This window comes from Aotus nancymaae, unplaced genomic scaffold (assembly GCF_030222135.1).
Source record: "Aotus nancymaae isolate 86718 unplaced genomic scaffold, 86718_ANA_hifiasm-v0.15.2.pri h1tg000067l, whole genome shotgun sequence".
In the NCBI taxonomy this organism is placed as follows: domain Eukaryota; kingdom Metazoa; phylum Chordata; class Mammalia; order Primates; family Aotidae; genus Aotus; species Aotus nancymaae.
The window spans coordinates 30196522-30214728 of record NW_026988482.1 but is presented as its reverse complement, the minus strand read 5'-3'; the positions used below and the strand labels follow the sequence as shown (position 1 = coordinate 30214728).

General features: G+C 43.7%; 1 protein-coding gene and 1 pseudogene across 10 annotated transcripts in view; both read left to right on the top strand.

Moving 5' to 3' along the window:
- ERC2 (ELKS/RAB6-interacting/CAST family member 2) overlaps window positions 1-18207 on the top strand; it is a 958416-nt gene that overhangs the window by 787036 nt on the left and 153173 nt on the right. The gene's annotated exons all lie outside the window — the stretch shown is intronic.
- On the top strand, window positions 14161-17612 carry LOC135270847 (uncharacterized; annotated as a pseudogene).

Below are 18207 nucleotides of genomic sequence, written 5' to 3'. Positions count from 1 at the left end.
TTGCAGATTGCTTTCACTGGAAACCTGAGCCTCTTACAGCCACCAATTCATCTTCCTCATGTATTACTTTTATGTTCATTTTAGAAAATGTAGAAAGTTTAATAAGGATATCAGGGAAAAAAATTCTTAAAATCCTCATTCAGAGAAAGCATCATTTTTAACCTTTCAGTTCCTATCTTGCATTTTTTTCCTATGCAGATGATCTTGTAAATATCTGCTTGATGATGGAGATGGGAATCTGATTTTGCATAATCTTTGGTGCAGAGTGTTTGGGCAGTACCCAGGCTCTAGAGCCTCACAGACCAAGTTCAAATACTGGTTCCACCACTCTTACCTGATGGATTCAGCCTTTACAGGTAGCTAAGGCTGTTTTTGGTGGTGGTGTCATTTACTCAGCATTACATGACCGTCTTTCACATCTGTTCATAATTTTGAGGTATGCTCTGCATTGGGCAGTAGGGAGGTCGGGGCAGACTGGAGTCGCCATGTACACTAGAGCCCCTGGGCTTCAGGGACTGGGAAGGGTACACTGCTGCCCAGTGGGTTTGTTCTTGGCGGTGGCACGAGGCTTCGTTGTTCCCCGTTCAGGTGTCAGAGCAGTGCCTGTGATTGCCCTGAGTCAGCATGTGATGGAATTAGCAACCCTACTGATCCCCCAGGCTTTGTTCCTTTTTCTGGGCACCTTGATCTTTGAAGTCGTTGTGTTATTTCAAAGGAGTTTCTGCACAAATCCCTCTACAAAACAACAACAACAACAAAAAAAAACCCTCTGTGATTAACAAGGGAGTCTCTCCATTGGCTCATGGCTTTGGATTGTAAACATTCAGTGTGTGGAACTGTGGCTGCTGTTGTTTTGTGTTGGGTTTGTAGTTTTATTTTAATTTTTTTGTACTTGTCTCCCGTGGTGCTGGGGCACTAGCTTGGGTGCATGATAAAAATCAAGTTATCAAAAAGACCTTTCTGCTCCACTTTGTCTGAAGGCAGGTGACACACTGGGAAACTCATGGCCAGCCCATTTTCTTCCCAGGGAGGAAGGTCTTGCAGGGCTAACAGTGTTTCCCCAGCTGATCTGAAACATGATTTGGGCTCAGTACAATTGGCCACTGAAAAGAATTGTCCTTCCCTCTCATGGAATGTGGAATGAGAAAGGGAGAATGAGGAAGTCTAGAGCCAAAGAACAAACTTTGTCCCTCCTTACACAACAGGCTTGGGACACTGGGAAATCTGATATGTCAGATAAGGAGGTGACAATGTGTGAGGGTGCCAGCTGAGATGCACCAGATGAATTTTCTCCATGTTATTATTTTTTAAAATTATGAATGCACCAACATGTTGGTGAAGGCCAAACTGTTGAGCCATTTCCTTGTGTGAGTGCCTGACTCAAGGCAAGGGACACCTACCCGCTGAAGCCTGCAGGAGCTTTATGTAGCCGGGTTGCATTTCCACGGCAGGGACTGGGATCAGAGAAGGATGGACTCTGGCATTTCCCCCTCTGTAGGGGGAACAAACACTGAGGGGCCTTCAGCACAGCAGCTCTCTGCCTAGTCCACTCATCTTGGGGAAAACACCTTAAAGTTCCAAGGGCTGACATTGCCATTTCTTCCGCTTTTGTCTCATTCACATAGCACCCTTGCCAGTTTAGAGAAAATGCCCCATGTCCCCAATTTTCATCTGATCTCCCATCAGCTCTATGAGGATGGTAGGCAGGTTACAGCATGCCTATTTTATAAAGTAAGAAAGAGAGGTTTGTCTGGGGCTATGCAGATAAGACACAGGGGAACTAGCATGTGAACTTCAAACACGTGACTCTTGGCCAGTTACTTCCTCCACTGTAGCAATAATTCTCTAAGGTGTTCCTCAGTGCACTGATGATGTTGGATATTAAGAGACAATTATTTTTTGAGATAGGGTCCTCTGTTACCCACACTGGAGTGCAATGGTGTTGTGATCACGGCTCTCTGCAGTCTTAGATTTGTGGGTTCATATGAGATCTTCCACCACAGCCTCCCATATAGCTAGGACTATAGGTGCATGCCACCATGTGGGGCTATTTGCGTGTGAGGATGGGGCACATAGAGGTGGTGTCTTGCTATGTTGCCTAGGCTGGTCTCCAACTCCTGGATTCAGGTGATCCTCCCACCTCAGCTCCCAAGGTGCTGAGATTGCAGGCATAAGCTTCCCAACCAGGCTACTATTTTAAAAAGTAGGCATACTGGCATACGGTGTTCAAATAAGCTTGAGCAAAGCTAGATTAAACAGAATTAATAGGTTTCTTCACTGCAGGCTTTCTCAGAGCCTTCAATAGGCCAGGGCCCCAAGCTAGTTGTCACATCCCAAGAGAAAGAATGTTTGCTGTGCTTATTGCTCACAGCCGCTTTTCCTCTCAGACCCCCATGTAGCATTAGAGTGCACAGAATGTATCCGGGGAAAGTTTTGCTGCAGCCTCACTTTTCTTGGACTATAGGATGAGCCATTTTCTAAACAGGTGGAGCTACCACCACTGATTGAGGTAGTTAACACCAAGCCTGGAAAACCTCATGCCAAAAATGATGAATCGGCCTGGAAAGGAGAAGGCAGATAGCCTAGAACCAACATGAGGCTTTTCTTTTCCTTACTATGTTTAGCAACTATGTTTTGCCAAGTGCTTACTTACCTGGAGCTTAATGGGCATATATATTCACTGTTCAACGAGACTGAGACAAATAAGAAGGAACCTGGCCTTTCTCAAGGATGTCAGCAAAGGAGAGGCTAGCGTTTCCTCTCCTGTGCTGATGACCATGTGCCCACCACTGTCCCAAGTTAGGTCTTACTAGAAAAGTTTGCAATGTACAGATGGTAAATTTTTAGATTTTGTGGGCCAAAATCTGTGGGTATAATCCAGATATAGATGTTTATATAACGAGAAAGAAAACAACTGTTCATAGAATTTTTAATTAAAGAAATTCAAAATATAATGAGTATAATTTTTGTAATACATCTCTACGAAGGAGAAGAGAGTGGATTTCTTTTGGGGGGATAACATGTCACTTCGTTGGGAATCAAAGTTAGTATTCTCTGTTATCAAAATCTATTCCAAATATTCATCTGTAAATGCTGATCCATAATGATATTTTATGTCTTTCATCTTTAAAAATATCTGTCCCCACAGATAGGTGATATGCATGACACTCAAAGTGTGATCAAGTTAGAGCAACCTCGCTGCCATCTGCAGCGTGTGAACAGAGGTGCAAAGCCATGAGTGTGCCATGTGTGGTCTTGGCTGCAACTCCATAACCCTGCCATTGCCATGCAAAAGCAGCCAGAGACCATACGACTGGGCATGGCTGTGTTCCACTGTAAACTATATTTATGGACAATGAAATTTGAATTTCATATCATTTCCATGTGTCACAAAATATTCATTTTTTAAAAGTATGCCCCCCAACTGTTGAAAAAGGTAAAACCCATTTTTAGCTTGCAGACCACACAAAATCAGCTGGCTGGATTTGACCTAGTGGGCTATTATTTGCCACCTCATTCTAAGTGCTTTTGTATCAGTCACCTTGTTCATCCTGACATCTCCGAATGTGGTGTGTACCACTACAATCCTGTCTTCTAGATGAGGAAACTTAGGCACAGAGAGGGAAAGCTCTTTGCCCAAAGTCACACAGCTTCAAAAATCTCAGAGCTAAGATTCGAACCCAGGTATGTCTGACTCCAGAGCTGTAGGGCAATTACTTGTCTGTACTGACTCACAGTGCATTTCCCATAGTGACTCTTTTTAATCTCTGCTGTAGTCTTCAAGCTCCCCAATAAACTCTCCTCATGGGAAGGGGAAGATGGGCCCATTTCTTTAAGAATCATGAAGACAGCCAACAAGGGTTCTGTCCATTTTCTTCCTTTTCACCTTAGGAGTTTTCTCCATTGACCACTTCTCTGCTTCCTTCTCACATCTTATTTTACCACCTCTTCCTTCTTTTGCTCTTCCCTTTTTCATGAGTAGAATGTCCAGTCTGCACATAGGATCTCATGTCAGCTCTGCATTCCAGATCTGCCCCTGACCTTGGGCACATTATTTCATCTCTCTGGGACCTCCAGTGTCCTCATCTCGAAAATGGGGAAATTGATTCCTTAAATTTTCCTTCCTCATGGGATTCTTATGAAGATCAAATTAAATAATGGTATAAAATGTGAGCCCAGTGCTAGTACATAGTAAGCACTCCATAAATACTAGCCTTGTTGTTTTTATTTTCTTCCCTCCAACTACCTACTTTGCTACTACATTGATCACCTCTCACAGGCTTGCCATGTCAATGTCACTGTAATTATTTATCAAGTATCTACTATGTATTACAAAGATTTAAAAGTTTACTCATTCCATGCCTCCTGAATCAGGTTGAGCATTGAGTGCTGGGCTTTGCATTGGCACATGTGGCCAAAGGAACAAATTGAACCATTCTCCTGGGGGATCTTCATGGTTTCCACCAGAAACCATCTGCCTTAGATGGGTTGGATATAGCTCTTGAAGAGTCAAGCAAATGATCCAGGTAATAAAAAATATATGCCTACAAATTCAAAAGCCCTTGAAACACAGTACTAATAAACTAGCCCAATTACTAGCCCATTGGAATTAGGTACATGAAGAAGCTTAAAACTTTTCAGCCATTACAAGAAATACCATCATGTTTTGAAGTCAGGGGAAACTTCAACAGAGGCCATAAACAAGTGAAATTACAAAGAAAATGTAAAAGCTGTTTCTTCCCTAGATCTTTGTACTCTCTTATTTTGGCCGAGCTAGAATAGCTACTTAAAATATTGGAAACAGCTTGTTGAGAAAAGCAATGTTGCATCTTCTTTGCCTGCAGAAAAGCGTGCACACACTTGCAGGCTTTGGTGTGTTCTTAGAGAGGCTTCAAGGAATTGTGCAAGCAGGGTATGTTCTAGGAGATTGCAGGTTCTTTGTGTTTCACGTTTTACAGCTGGCATCTTTCAGAAATCACGTGAGAAGTGGCAGAGCTCCTTGTGCGAACTTCTGAGCCGAAGGTTAAGGAGCCTTTGTGTGTAACTCTTAATCTCGTTGGGAAATTTTAGGGTGAAAAATGTAATTATATCTGAAATGCTAACAACCAGGCCAAAGGAATGTCTCCTCTTTGGAGGGTTCTTTGATGATGAGATTAAAAACTAAGCTCTTGTGCACCTGCCTACAAATTATTCAGATTATTTGAAAAGAAATGAAAGAAGACACTGGGAGGGAAAACATTGCATACTATACTATGTAGCACTTAACTAATGCTCACCTGTTTAGCAGTTAGTTCAATAAATATTTACTGAGTACCTGCTATGTGCAACTGAGCGGAAGCTAAATATTCGAGTTCCTGCTCTCCTTGAGTAATTTTACTCAAGTTAGGTATATTCTTAATCATCTCTCGATGTAAGGTTCTGGTTGTAAGAAGTCAAGGACTCTGGAGGTTAGCATAGGGCAACTTGATGTTGCATAATCTATATTACCATCAATTCTGTACAGATACAGATTAGTATGGGCAATTCAATAGGCTGACCTTAAGAGCTGTGTGGTGTGGCCTGAACACCAGGCCCAGAGGTCAAGAGGGGTAACAGACAAAGGCACTAAAAAGAAGATAGGAACGTGATACTACCACATTGGAATGAGGTGTTGTCATCAGCCAGCAGACCCCACTGGAGTCCTGTGAGCCTTGCAGCCATGAAATCCAAGTCATGATGATGAGTCTAACTTGTCCTGGGTGGAGCACAACCATTAAGGAAGACCTCCTCTGTCCATGTGTAACTCTACTAAGTCTTTCTGTGCCCCACCATGTAGGTCTTAGGTTGCCTCATTTTACAAAGGAGAGGCTAAATTACATCTCGGTTACATAACTCAGAGGTAGAAGAACCCTGGCTGTAACCGAGTTGTCATTCCTCATCACAATCCATGTTCTTTCTTCAGCATTATGTGGCCACCGCTAGCCATCAGATATAGCAAGGGATTATTCAGACCCAGCTCCTTAAACCACATGCCAAAGTCTCTCCCCAGATGAGTTAAGTTCCCAGAGTTTAGGAGTTAGCAAACTCATAGTTGGGGTATCAAATAGTGAGACATATATATATATAAAAATTTATCAGGCCGGGCGCAGTGGCTTACGCCTGTAATCCCAGCACTTCGGGAGGCCGAGGCGGGTGGATCATGAGGTCAAGAGATCGAGACCATCCTGGTCAACATGGTGAAACCCTGTCTCTACTAAAAATACAAAAAATTAGCTGGGCATGGTGGTGCGTGCCTGTAATCCCAGCTACTCAGGAGGCTGAAGCAGGAGAATTGCCTGAACCCAGGAGGCAGAGGTTGCGGTGAGCTGAGATCGCACCATTGCACTCCAGCCTGGGCAACAAGAGCGAAACTCCGTCTCAAAAAAAAAAAAAAAAAATTTATCATGCATTATATAGCTTACATGTATACATTATTGCATAATACATGTTATAGATTATGTTAAACATTGTGTTAGAGTCCCAAGCTAATTCACAAAAGCCTATATCATGTTGCTAAAATTCCTATGCTTGTGTAGAGAGTTTGGGGGGATAATGGAAGATAATATAATGGCTATAACATAGTAAGAAAAACAATAATATTGAATGAAAATGTAATAGCATTGATTGCTATTTGCATAGTATTCTCCAAATACTTCAGGAGAAGTAGTCTTGTTTAAAAAGAACAAGGGAAGATAGTACCCATCTTATGATGTTGTTTTGATAATTGAATCTGTTAAACCATGTAAACTGTCTAGCACGTTGTAAAAGTGATGTAAATGCTGGCCGCATAGATAAATGGAGACCTTTAAAAAGATTCCACAGGGATTTTCTGAACACTTTTAAAGTGAAACCCTCAGAGAGTGATCACTTAAATTATTTACACTTAATTTTACTTTAAAGCAAGAGTTTCCTTCTACATTGCACCTGGCTGTTTGTGCACATGCTAAGTGCCTGAGTCTGCCATTCATCATCCTGAGACTGCCTGCCACAGCTAAGTTTGCCAGCTAGGGCAGCTGAGCAGCAGCTATGGAAGCCCCACAGTCAGATGCTTACCTTCCAGTTCTGGAAGTAGTAAGGGTGCCTATCCTAAGCAACTGCACCATGCCCAGGACTTCACTTAGTGCCTGGCCATACACTAACTTACTTTGCCCCCCAACAAACCCTTTAGTTACGTGTTAAAGATGAGAAAACTGGACCCTAGAGAGTTGATGAAAGTTGCCCCAAGTCACAGAACTAGTGAGTGATGGAGTTGGAATTTGGAAGTAAGCAGTTTGCCCCTGGAGAACACGCTCTACGCCAGGATTTCTCAACTTCAGCACTATTGAATCTAGGGCTAGATATTTCTTTGTCTTGCATTCTGTCTATTGTAGGATATTTAGCAGCATCCCTGGCCTCTGCCTACTGGATGCCAGTAGCATCCCTGCCACCCTACCCTCAGCCCCTAATTCTAACAACCAAAAATGATTCCAGAGATTCCTGAATGTCCCCTGGTGGGGCAAAATGGCTCCTGGTTGGTTGGAAACCACTGCTTTACCCCCAGATATCATTCCCGGATTTGACTTTGAACGTTATCAAAGTTTGACCCGCAGACTGAAGGAACCTCACAGACTTCACAGCCATGAAGTCACCTTTGACACTACTCAGAGGAAGCAGAGCTTTCTTTCAGAGGGAGGGGAGGGAAGTAAACATTGAAAATGTCTATGTGTGCGTTAGGACATGGAAGAGGGGACCAAGAGTCAGGTGTGCATGGCAGGTGGAGGTACAGAAGGAGGAGATGCTGATTTGGAAAGGGAGACGTACGATCCCCTAGAACCCTGCAAATCTGAGCTCACTGGGCTCCTGCACAGTGATTGAGAGCTCCTGCTGGAGTCTACAGACCTGATTCAAATCCCTGCTCACTCCTGATGAGCTCTGTGACCTTGGGCCAGTGATTTAATTTGAGTGCCTGTTTCCTCCCCTACAAAACCTAGGCAATGTTAGTTTCTACCTCATAGTGGTGTTGTGAGCCCCTTACAGGTGCTACAAGAGAAAGGGCTTCATAGATGCTAATCAGTTTTCCTGGCCGCCCCACCTGAGGCTGTGATGTTTAAGGGTAAGACGACAGGGTCTGGACTCAGACTGCCCAAGTCTACATCCAGCTCAGCTACGTGCTAGCTGTGTGATCTTGACGAGTAGCTCAGCATCTGTGAGCCTCAAAGCCCTCATTTCTAGTGCCTACCTCACAGAGTCCATGTGTGGAAGTTATGAGATGATTCAGTGAACCCTTGCCCAGTTCTGGAGCCCAGTGAACCCTCGTCAGCATTAGCACCATGATGACACTTCCCGCCTTATGATTTGTCTTTTCTTTCTAGGGCTGCCATAACAATGTTCTGCAAGCTTTGTTCAAGGTATAGGCAAAGGCACTTCCTTCTGGGGCTTTGAGGGACAATCTGTTCCATGCCTCTCCTCTAGTTTCTGGTGGTTTGGTGGCAATCTCTGGTGTTCCTTGGCTTGTAGACGCATCACTCTGATCTCTATTTTTATTTTCTCCCAGTGTGGTCTTTGGATGCATGTGTCTCTCTGTGACCAAATTTCTCTTTCTTATAAGGACAACAGTCACGTAGGATCAGGGTTCAGGATGAGCTCATCTTAACAAATGAGATCTGCAATGACCCTATTTTCACATAAGGTCATACATATTCTCAAGTACTAGGGGTTAGGATTTCAACATAAGAATTCTGAGGAGGACACAATTCAATCCATAACAAGATTCTATAAATCTTTTAAAGCTTTCTTCCAGCCCTGAAATTCCATGAGGGACTACTGAGGTCTGAGTAGTTTGGGGCAACCAAATAACGGACCCCTGAGAACAGTGGAAAGAGCACTGTGTGAAAAGTCAAGAAATGTGCTATTTGAGGAAAGTGTCTTGATTTTTTTGACTTGTAAAATCAATTAACTTGATTATGTGTCTTCTCTGTCCTATGGGGCTGACAACCGCTACGTTCTACACCTTCACCCCCAACCCTCTTCCCAAAATTATTCTGCAGACTGCAGAAGAATGTGGCTATAAAGACACCTTGAAGCCCTCAAGGCTCTGTCTCTCTGTGTTATTATCATCCCCATTATTTATAAGGAATAAGGAGAAATGTTGACTCCTATGTGGGGATTCAGTGTCTATTAACAAGGCTTCATTTCTCCATCACTGCTCGCCTCTCCCCGTCAAACGCAGACCTGCTGCTAAAGTTTTCAAAAGCTCCCTGCATTGCCAGATTTGAGCAAACTTGATCTTCCAGGTTAATCTTAAATATTGTTTCCATTTTGAAGCCTGTCATGTGGGTATACCACAAAGGGCATTTAGTTCCCCCCCACCAACCCTGCCTGAAGCTCTGTGCTGCGGTATGTAGGCAGTAACAGAATACTAGGAAGAAAGAGAGAGCCTGAAATGGATCCTTGGCTCTCAGCCTGTGCAGAGACAAAGCAGGATGTAAGTAAAACCATTACTTCTACCTCCTGATCAAAGGCGAGATGGTAACCCCGCCCCTCCTCCCCACCACCCAGCAAGCAATTAACACAGCCTGGCGTCTCCTCTGCAGTGATGGCGGTTCGTGAGCTCCAGCTTATGAGTGGTTAAAAGTGGGGGTGCCCTCTGTGCCCAGATTGAAAAGTGTGCACATTTGCAAACAGAATACATGACAAAATGGGGGAATCACAGAAACCAAGCTTGTTGACAGATTACTCTTCTCATCTACGTTTGATGCCGAGTGAGATCAGAATTTGCCAGTGGAACTTAGAAGGTTTACATCACAGGAATTAAGTAGACTCAAGTTGATTTTGCAGACACCTATAAACTTGTTAAATGTAGATTCTGATTCCATCAGGTCTGGGTGGAGCCTGAGACTTTACGTTTCTAACAGGCTCCCAGGTAGGTTTATCAGTTTTAGAGTGTCGGGGCGGTGGAGGGGGGTGCAGAATAAAAGCCTTGACATCCAGTTAAATTTGAATTTCCTATATTTTATCTGGCAATCCGTCTCCCAGGCAACGTTAATGCTGCTGGTGTGTGGACCACCCTTTGAGTAGCAAAGATGTGCATCATAAAGACATAAAAATCTGATGAAAATACAAGGCTGAGTTAGTGGATTAGCATCTGGTACAATTTAGAAACAAACACGTGGTTTACAGAATAGTCAAACTGCAAAATGTGACTCGGTTATAGGCAGAAACAAACCAATAGCCGCAAAGAGTGTGTGTACATCATTAGAAACAGGGTTCCTTGCGTTCCTAGGCTTAGAGTCCTGGGGGACAGTGTGGTACTCGTGTTTGCTTTATATTTTATTTACTTAGCCACTTTGTTAATATTGGTAAATCCAAAGTAAATTTAGGACTATAAAAGTAAAAAAGGTTTTTTTTAAAGAGCTAAAAACAATGCAGAGTTTTATGCTGAGGGCCTTGAGGATGGCGTTTTGCCACATTCTGCCTCCCTTTCTAACTTGCGCTCGGAAAGGAAGGGGCCACTGTGACTCCTCCTGCAGCTCAGCCACTGATAGATAGGTGATCTGCAGAGGAGGTGAGAACTGGGCATAGGTTTACAATGACATTTGACATGAAAACCCAAGGGTCTGTTTCTTTGAAGCTAAAAGAATCAATTCCAGCTCTTTTGAGAATACTGGGCCACCAGAGCGGCCACTTACAGATTGCCCGAAAGTTGGCGCTGAAAGGGAGCTTAGCCATCATCGATTCTAGCCCCCACTTCCACTGATGAAGGGGCAGTGCTGCAGACAGCAAGTTCCTCCTCCTCTGAGCCCCTTTCTCCTCTACTGGCTGCTCTGGCAGGTACACTGGAAGAGCTTTATTCCAGGGGCCATATAGGGGTTAGGACTTGGCTTTTAAGATCTGTTTTGGGGTGAAGAATTTTTTTGTTTGGTTCTATTTTAAAGTAAAGAAAGCTTATCTTCTTCCAAATCTTACTTGCCTGTATTCTATAATGAAAACCATCTTCCTTCTGTTCATCCACTTTTGAGAGTGGGTTGAGTCTTGTATATATGTCTACTGTGATTTTAGTAGGCTTGATTTAATTAATCAAAGGCAGAATACCAGTCTTTTCCCAAATTTGATACTACCATTTGTTTTATTCTTCAAGTATTATTGAGGACCTTCTATGTGCCAGGTCTGTGGAAGGTCACAGTCATCCAAAAACTAGAAGATAAATAGCCTCTCATTCATTCAGCATGTCTCATCAGGACATGGCTCTATTGTAGCAATGACTAAGCATGGAATTTTAAGCTGAAATCCTCAGAGGTTAGTCATTTTACCTGTTTGCCCGGCCCTAATTTCTGAAACATCATATTTCAAGTCCCATTTATAGATAGCCTATATGCCCCTACCCTTAGTGATATGTCTAACATGGTATTTTTCACCCAATTCTTTATAAAAATCTATATTCATGATTCAATTCTCATTATAAAATATTTAAGCTATACTAGACAACTTAAAACCTGAATGTCTTCTTCACTCTGTCCCCCAACTCTACACTTCTCCCCAGAAGCAGTAGACCCCAGTTAGTTGATAGACATGTCCTTTGTCTGCACTTGCAAACAATGTACATTTACGTATTTTGTTTAACACAAATTAGATTATATTATTCAGATTCTTCTGTGATTTGCAGTTTTCACTTGACAGTATATCTTAGTAAACTTTCCATTTTAATATATATGGGTCTACCTTTTTTTCTAATAGTGACGGAAGTATTTCATGGAATTCCCCTGCCAAGTTTTATTTTAGCCACTTGTAGTTAATGGTCATTTAGATAGTTCGCCATGTTTTGCTATCACAAACAAGGCTGCAGTAAATAATTTTACGTATGTATCTTTGGGCTTATGTGCAAGTATTTCTGTGGAATAGAGACCCAGAATTTTAATTTTCTACATGAAATAAATCTGGTAAGCTGATGAGAACAGGACTGGTTGCCAGTTGGCAAATACATTCCAATCTGAGTCTCCAGTTTCTCAGCCCACGCTGTCCTGTTTGTCTTAATGCAAGATTGCCCCAAGAGTCCTCCCTGTTCAGTCCCTGCTGGCTAACATTTTGAAATCTGGAATTGAGCTTCATATATAAAAACCTTAGGTTTACAATATTTAAATACTTAAATGTCCTAAAATGGTATGGACTTTATTAAACAGAAAGTGGAAAAGGGAAGAACTAAGGGAATTTCCCTGATAAATGGATTGAAAACTCCATATTTAACAGAACATTAGTCTCCCAGGAAAGGAGGTGGGCCCATTTTTTTTAAGGAACCTTTTCATGTTTTTCTTCCCAGGTAAGCCAACCTCACAAATAGCCCAAACTAAACACTTAATGAGTGTGCTGTGTTGAGATGGGTTTTGTTTCAGATTTTAAAATGCAGCAAATAAGATGTGATAGGCAGGATCTAAAGATAACTTTCCAAGATGCCCATGCTCTGATATTTCAAACACTAATCCAGGCAGTGGACAAAGGGACTTTGTAGCTTATCTTAAAATAGGGAGAGTAACCTGGATTATGTAAATGGACCCAATGTTATGACATTAACCCTTAAAAGTGGAGAAAGAAAGTAGAAGAGTCAGAGAGATGCAGTGGAAGAGGGAAGGGGAGAGATCAGACAGAAGAAGAGGCAAAGAAGTCCCAAGGGTGAGGAGAGGCTGTGAAACCAGGGAAGGGGCTGCGAGCCAGGGAATGCAGGTAGCCTCTAGAAGCTGAGAATGACTCCAGCCAACCACCAGCAAGGAATGTCCCACAACTAGATGGAGCTGAATTCTGCCAGTGACCTGAATGACATGGGAAGTAAATTTAGCCTCAGAGCTGCAAAAAAAGATTGCAGCCCTGTTGACACTTGGTGATTTTGGCCTCATGAAACCCACAGCAGAGAACGAACTGAGCCATGCCGTGCCAGGGTTCTGACCTACAGAACTGTGAGATAATAAATAGATATTTTTAAAAGTCCCTAAGTCTATAGTAATGTATTATGATAGCAATAGAAAATTAATGCACATACGGGTTGAACCAACATCAGTGTATAAGACTCAGCCCACAGGGCAGGCTGGTGTATTTTTTACTTGCTAGCATCCGGAGCAGGGTAAGGGCTCAACATTATAATATGAAGAAAAGCAGCTTGCATTTTCTAGGTGCTTACCTCATTTTAGGTGCTGTACATGGTGCTTTCTGTACATTTCTTACCTTGTTCTTCACAACAGCCCTACAAGGATTTGTGCTTTTATTATTCTCCCTGTTTTACAGGTGAGGGACCTGATTCGGGCTCACAGAGGTTAACTATCTGGGCAGGTGTCACATGGCTTATTAATGTCAGGGCTGAGACTCAAACCCATGTCTGTGGGACATCACGACCAAGACTGTGCACATGAGTGCTATACTTCACAGTGCACCATATACAAAATTGCTGGTATTTAAACTCCTGCTAAACACTCGCGACTAAGAATGCCTTTCATCACATAAAGCCCCTTAACCTTGTTTTAATGTCCTTGGAATTCTACACCACTAGGTGCTGAGCAAGGAGAAAAAAATCAAAGTTGGATGGTCAAGGAAATAGGAGACTCCCACCATCCCCCTTCTCCCCCGCTTGCAGGTTCTGCAAGACAAAGCTCAGAGCACACTCTTGTATTTCTCTTCAAATCCTTGGAGGTCTCACTTGCTCTAGATTGTGTCAAAGATTGTGCCCCCTTCTCTGCACCAGGCACTGAATTCCAGGGGTGGAAGTTGTGCCTCCATGGTTAGCTGACATCTCTTCTGACACACCCTTTTTTCTTTTTCTTTCATTTTTGCTATCAAAACAGGCAGCTAGATCTAGCCTCGCTGGCTGAAAGCTGTCCTGGCTCTCTAAGGCAACTTGGCAAATCTTTACTCTGATCTATTCCGTTTTGCTTTCATGGGTGTACAGTCTTATTTCCCTTACTTCCAAGTCCTTGGGGTGGGAGGGAGTAACCTCATTTGCCTACCAGTGTGTTTATACATGTAACTGAGAGCAAAGTGGCACATCAGCCCACACCCCCACCTTGAGATAAAATGTCAGCTATGCATACCATTTGTTCCACTTGATATTCCTTTTGGCTCCTGATCTTTAAGTCCAAGGTATAGAAATTGTGACCTCAAATTCAGCCAATGGAAAGTCTGAGCATGAACATTCACATTGTCCAGACATTTAACAAATATGAACTGAGCTTCCATAATGTGCTGGGGTTTGCATGGGAATCTAAGGATACAGTAATGAATAAGATGAGTTCCATATTCATAGGTCTTCCAGGCTCTTATTCCAATATTATTCCAGGCTAATGAAGGAAGCAGAAATAAGCAAGCAATTGCAGGATAGTATAATAAGTACTTTAATGGAGGAGGCACTAGATGCCTGGAGAACATGTGGGAGAGATACCAAACCCAGATTCAGAAGCCAGAAATAGTGGCCCTTGAGCTGTGGCCTCAAGGACAAATAAGAGTTGGCCAGGTACAGAGGCAGCAGAGGAGAATAGCTCAGCCCCAGGGAATGTCATGATGTAGGTCTGATCTGGGAGCCTACCTATGCCCATAAATACATCTGGAGTATGGGAGGCAAAGAGGCAGAATGGCAAATGGTGAGGCTGAGGTTGTCGGTTGTGACTGAGGTCAGAAAGCCTTTCTACTAGTTTTGAGGAGATTGAACTTAATTATAAGGGGACTTGGAAACCATTGAAAGAAAAGGCTGAGCTGTGGCATGGATGGATGTGGGTGCATTAGGATTCCTCTGATGGAAGAGCCAAGAATTCATGGAGGGGAATAAGTGAAGCACAGAGATGGGACCTGAGAGAGGTGGTGGCGGGGGGCGGGGGTAGGAAGGAAGGGTGGGTGCATCGGGGTTGGGGAAAAGCTGCTGGATTCCAGAGCTATCTGAGGAGGACAGGCCACGGGATTTGTTCATCGGGTGGAGGGAGAAAAGGGAAGCCCAGGATGACAGCCAGGCCTGATTTGGCCAAATCATTATCCAAATATTGTTCTGGACTGACAGGCCCAAGTTGCAGTCAGCAGAGGCAACATGGCTTATAATTTGCCATTTGTGAATGTCCTGAGGAGTAGAGAATCAGCTGGGAAGCAAATCTTCCTTCTGCTGTATGAGGAAGCCAGAAGCACCTCTGAGGATGGGCATCTTGGGAATTTCAGAGCAGATAACGCCTTTTGGTGGTTTTGAATATGCTGACAGAAGAACAAAAGCTTTCAGGAAAGCAAAGCCCAACCCCTTAATGAAACAGGAAAGAATATACAGTTTCAAATTCTTGCTTGCTTTCCTTGTTTTCTGAGAAGAAGGATGTCTTGCCTGTGGAAGGTAGCAGATGCAGGTTGCTCTCTGGGCCTCAGAAAGGGTCACTGCAGCTGTCACCTGCCCACCCCATGTGTCCTGAGGCACTGTGACATCTTGACAAGGTGTCCTGACTCTTGGCCTTGACATGTTATGTCAGGGCTGCCAGTCAGCTGGGACTGAGCTTGGGGAAGAGCCTGCGGGCCTGCGGCCTAGTAGCACTTGCTTAGTTAAACATCTGTGGCTGCTCTTGCCCTGTCACAGGCTGGCAGGTCAGGACTACTCAGATTCACTTGCACAGTGATGGTCCTTCAGTCTTCTGATTATGTGGCTCTGTAGCAGGGGGAGGGAGATATTCAAGAGCAAGTGTCCAAAATGCATTCGGTGCCTACTAGTAGTGTACAGCCATCTATTGCTTTGGTCTGCCCATAGTCTGTCTCCCCAACTTTTGGTACCAGTGGCCAGAGTTTCTTTGGGAAATTCCTTTCAGTTTCTGCAGTTCTGAGACAGTTACGCTTCACCCAGCACTGTGTCAGGATGGGCACACACTCAAGCCAGCCAATCAGAGTTCACTTTCCCTAGACTTGGTCACTCGGAGAGAGCTATCCCTTGGTCCACAGTGATTGGTTCAGAAATGGGCACATGATCAAACTAGACCGATGGGTTTCAGTTCTGAGATTTTGAATTAAGACTGCTCGGAAAAAGAACTGTTTACTCCATGGAAATAGAAACTGGAGTGATGAAGTTTGGGGTGCCAGGGGCAACTGGGCCATAGCAAGAAGAGAATCCTACCTGAAAATGAAGTCAGAAGGGAAAGGAAAGTAGACGAGTGATGGAGAAAGAGGCAGAGACAGGTCCCTGAAGACATCATTTAAGATCCCGAATTCACCTGTGCTAAAAGCCAGACTAGTCCTGAATGATTTAGTTACAAGAGCTAATAAGTGCCTTTTTTCCTTAAGCCAGTTGAGGCCAGATGAATAGAAGTTGTATTCCTTATTGAGTCCCGGCTCAAGTTAATTTAGCAAGCATTTGTTAAGATCCACGGTGGGAGCAATACCTCAGAGCTATAGGGAGCATAGGAGGCATGCTACAATCACAGCCATTGCCAGTATTGTTATTATTCCACTTATATAGACATTTCCCCAGCTTTCAGACACTCCTCAGCACTTTACACACATTATTTCATTTGACCCTTTGAGCACATCTTTTCAATAAAAATAATTATCTACAGTTTACAGGGAAAGAACCTAGGCCAGAGAAGTTAAGAAGTACATCCAAAGGCTAAGTGTGGTGGCTCACACCTGTAATCCCAACCCTTTGGGAGGCCAAGGTGGGAGAATTGTTTGAGCCTAGGATTTTAAGACCAGCCTGGGAAACATGGCAAAACCCTGTCTCTACTTTAAAAAAAAATACAGAAATTAGCTGGGCATGGTGGTGTGTGCCTGTAGTCCCAGCTACTTAGGAGACTGAGGTGGGAGAATTACCTGAGCCCAGGAGGCAGAGATTCCAGTGAGCCGAGATCGTGCCACTGCACTCCAGCCTATGCGACAGAGTGAGACCTTGTCGAGAGAGAGAGAATGAAATGTAATATAATAGTGATAATAGTGATGGAGGATGTGAGTTTTCGTCTATAATGGCCCCAGAATCTGTATTCTCACCACCCTGATTTCTTGCCTCCTTTCTCTGGGGCGGCTTACACTCTGGTCAGGGAGACTTAAAGGAAACACACTGGTAGGCAAATGAGGTTACTCCCTCCCACCCCAAGGACTTGGAAGTAAGGGAAATAAGACTGTACACCCATGAAAGCAAAACGGAATAGATCAGAGTAAAGATTTGCCAAGTTGCCTTAGAGAGCCAGGACAGCTTTCAGCCAGCGAGGCTAGATCTAGCTGCCTGTTTTGATAGCAAAAATGAAAGAAAAAGAAAAAAGGGTGTGTCAGAAGAGATGTCAGCTAACCATGGAGGCAAAAGCAGGGGAGTGAAAGAGGAGGATCTTGGGGATACACATCACTGCACTATCCAGGAGACGGGCATCATAGCCACGGAGGTCCCAGTGGCCAGGCCATCTCTAGGGGAGATGAGAGAGGAGGTGGGGCCAGGAATCAGCAGTCACTCTTTTCATCAAAGCCACCATCCTGCTGTGGAATAGTTCCCCGGGGCCTCTTAGCCTGATGCCACATGACTACTTCAGCCAACATCCCTAATTTTGGGGATGCCATTCTTCTCTTCGCCATGACCCCTTCTACTCTCTTTTGAAATTATTTCTAGACCTCTTCTTCCCTAGAGGGCATGTCTATAGGAAGGTAACGGTGGTTGTCACAGGTGGACATTGCAGGTTCTGCGGTGATGGTTTCATACCATTGTAAATTCGACTGGCCTTTGGAGTCTAACTTGGTTTCCACTGTGACTTCCTACAAGAAGAGACTGGGCTGGTCAGAAGCTAATGAACCTTTTGGTCTATACATCTTTCAGAATTCTCCTTATAAAATAATCGCAATATGTCTAATTTGCAATGCTAAGTAGACAGGAGCTGGCTACTTTGGAAGCTGCTCCTTTGAAGATGTACTTCCTCCGTGCACTGACAAGGAAGGTTTTAGAGCCTCCCAGACTTGAGACCAGGCCTGGATGATGGCATAGCAACCATGTAAAGTCCATTCTCCACCAGAAGTGGTGGCTCATGCCTGTTAATCCCAATGCTTTGGGAGGCCAAGGTGAGAGGATCACTTGAAGCCATGAGTTCAAGACCAGTCTGGGCAATATAGTGAGACCACATCTCTGCAAAAACTGCAAAGCAAAAACCAAAAAATAGCTGGAAGCGGAGGTGTACATCTGTAGTCCAAGCTATTCAAAAGGCTGAGGCAGGAAGATCACTTGAGCCTAGGAGTTTGAGGCTGCAT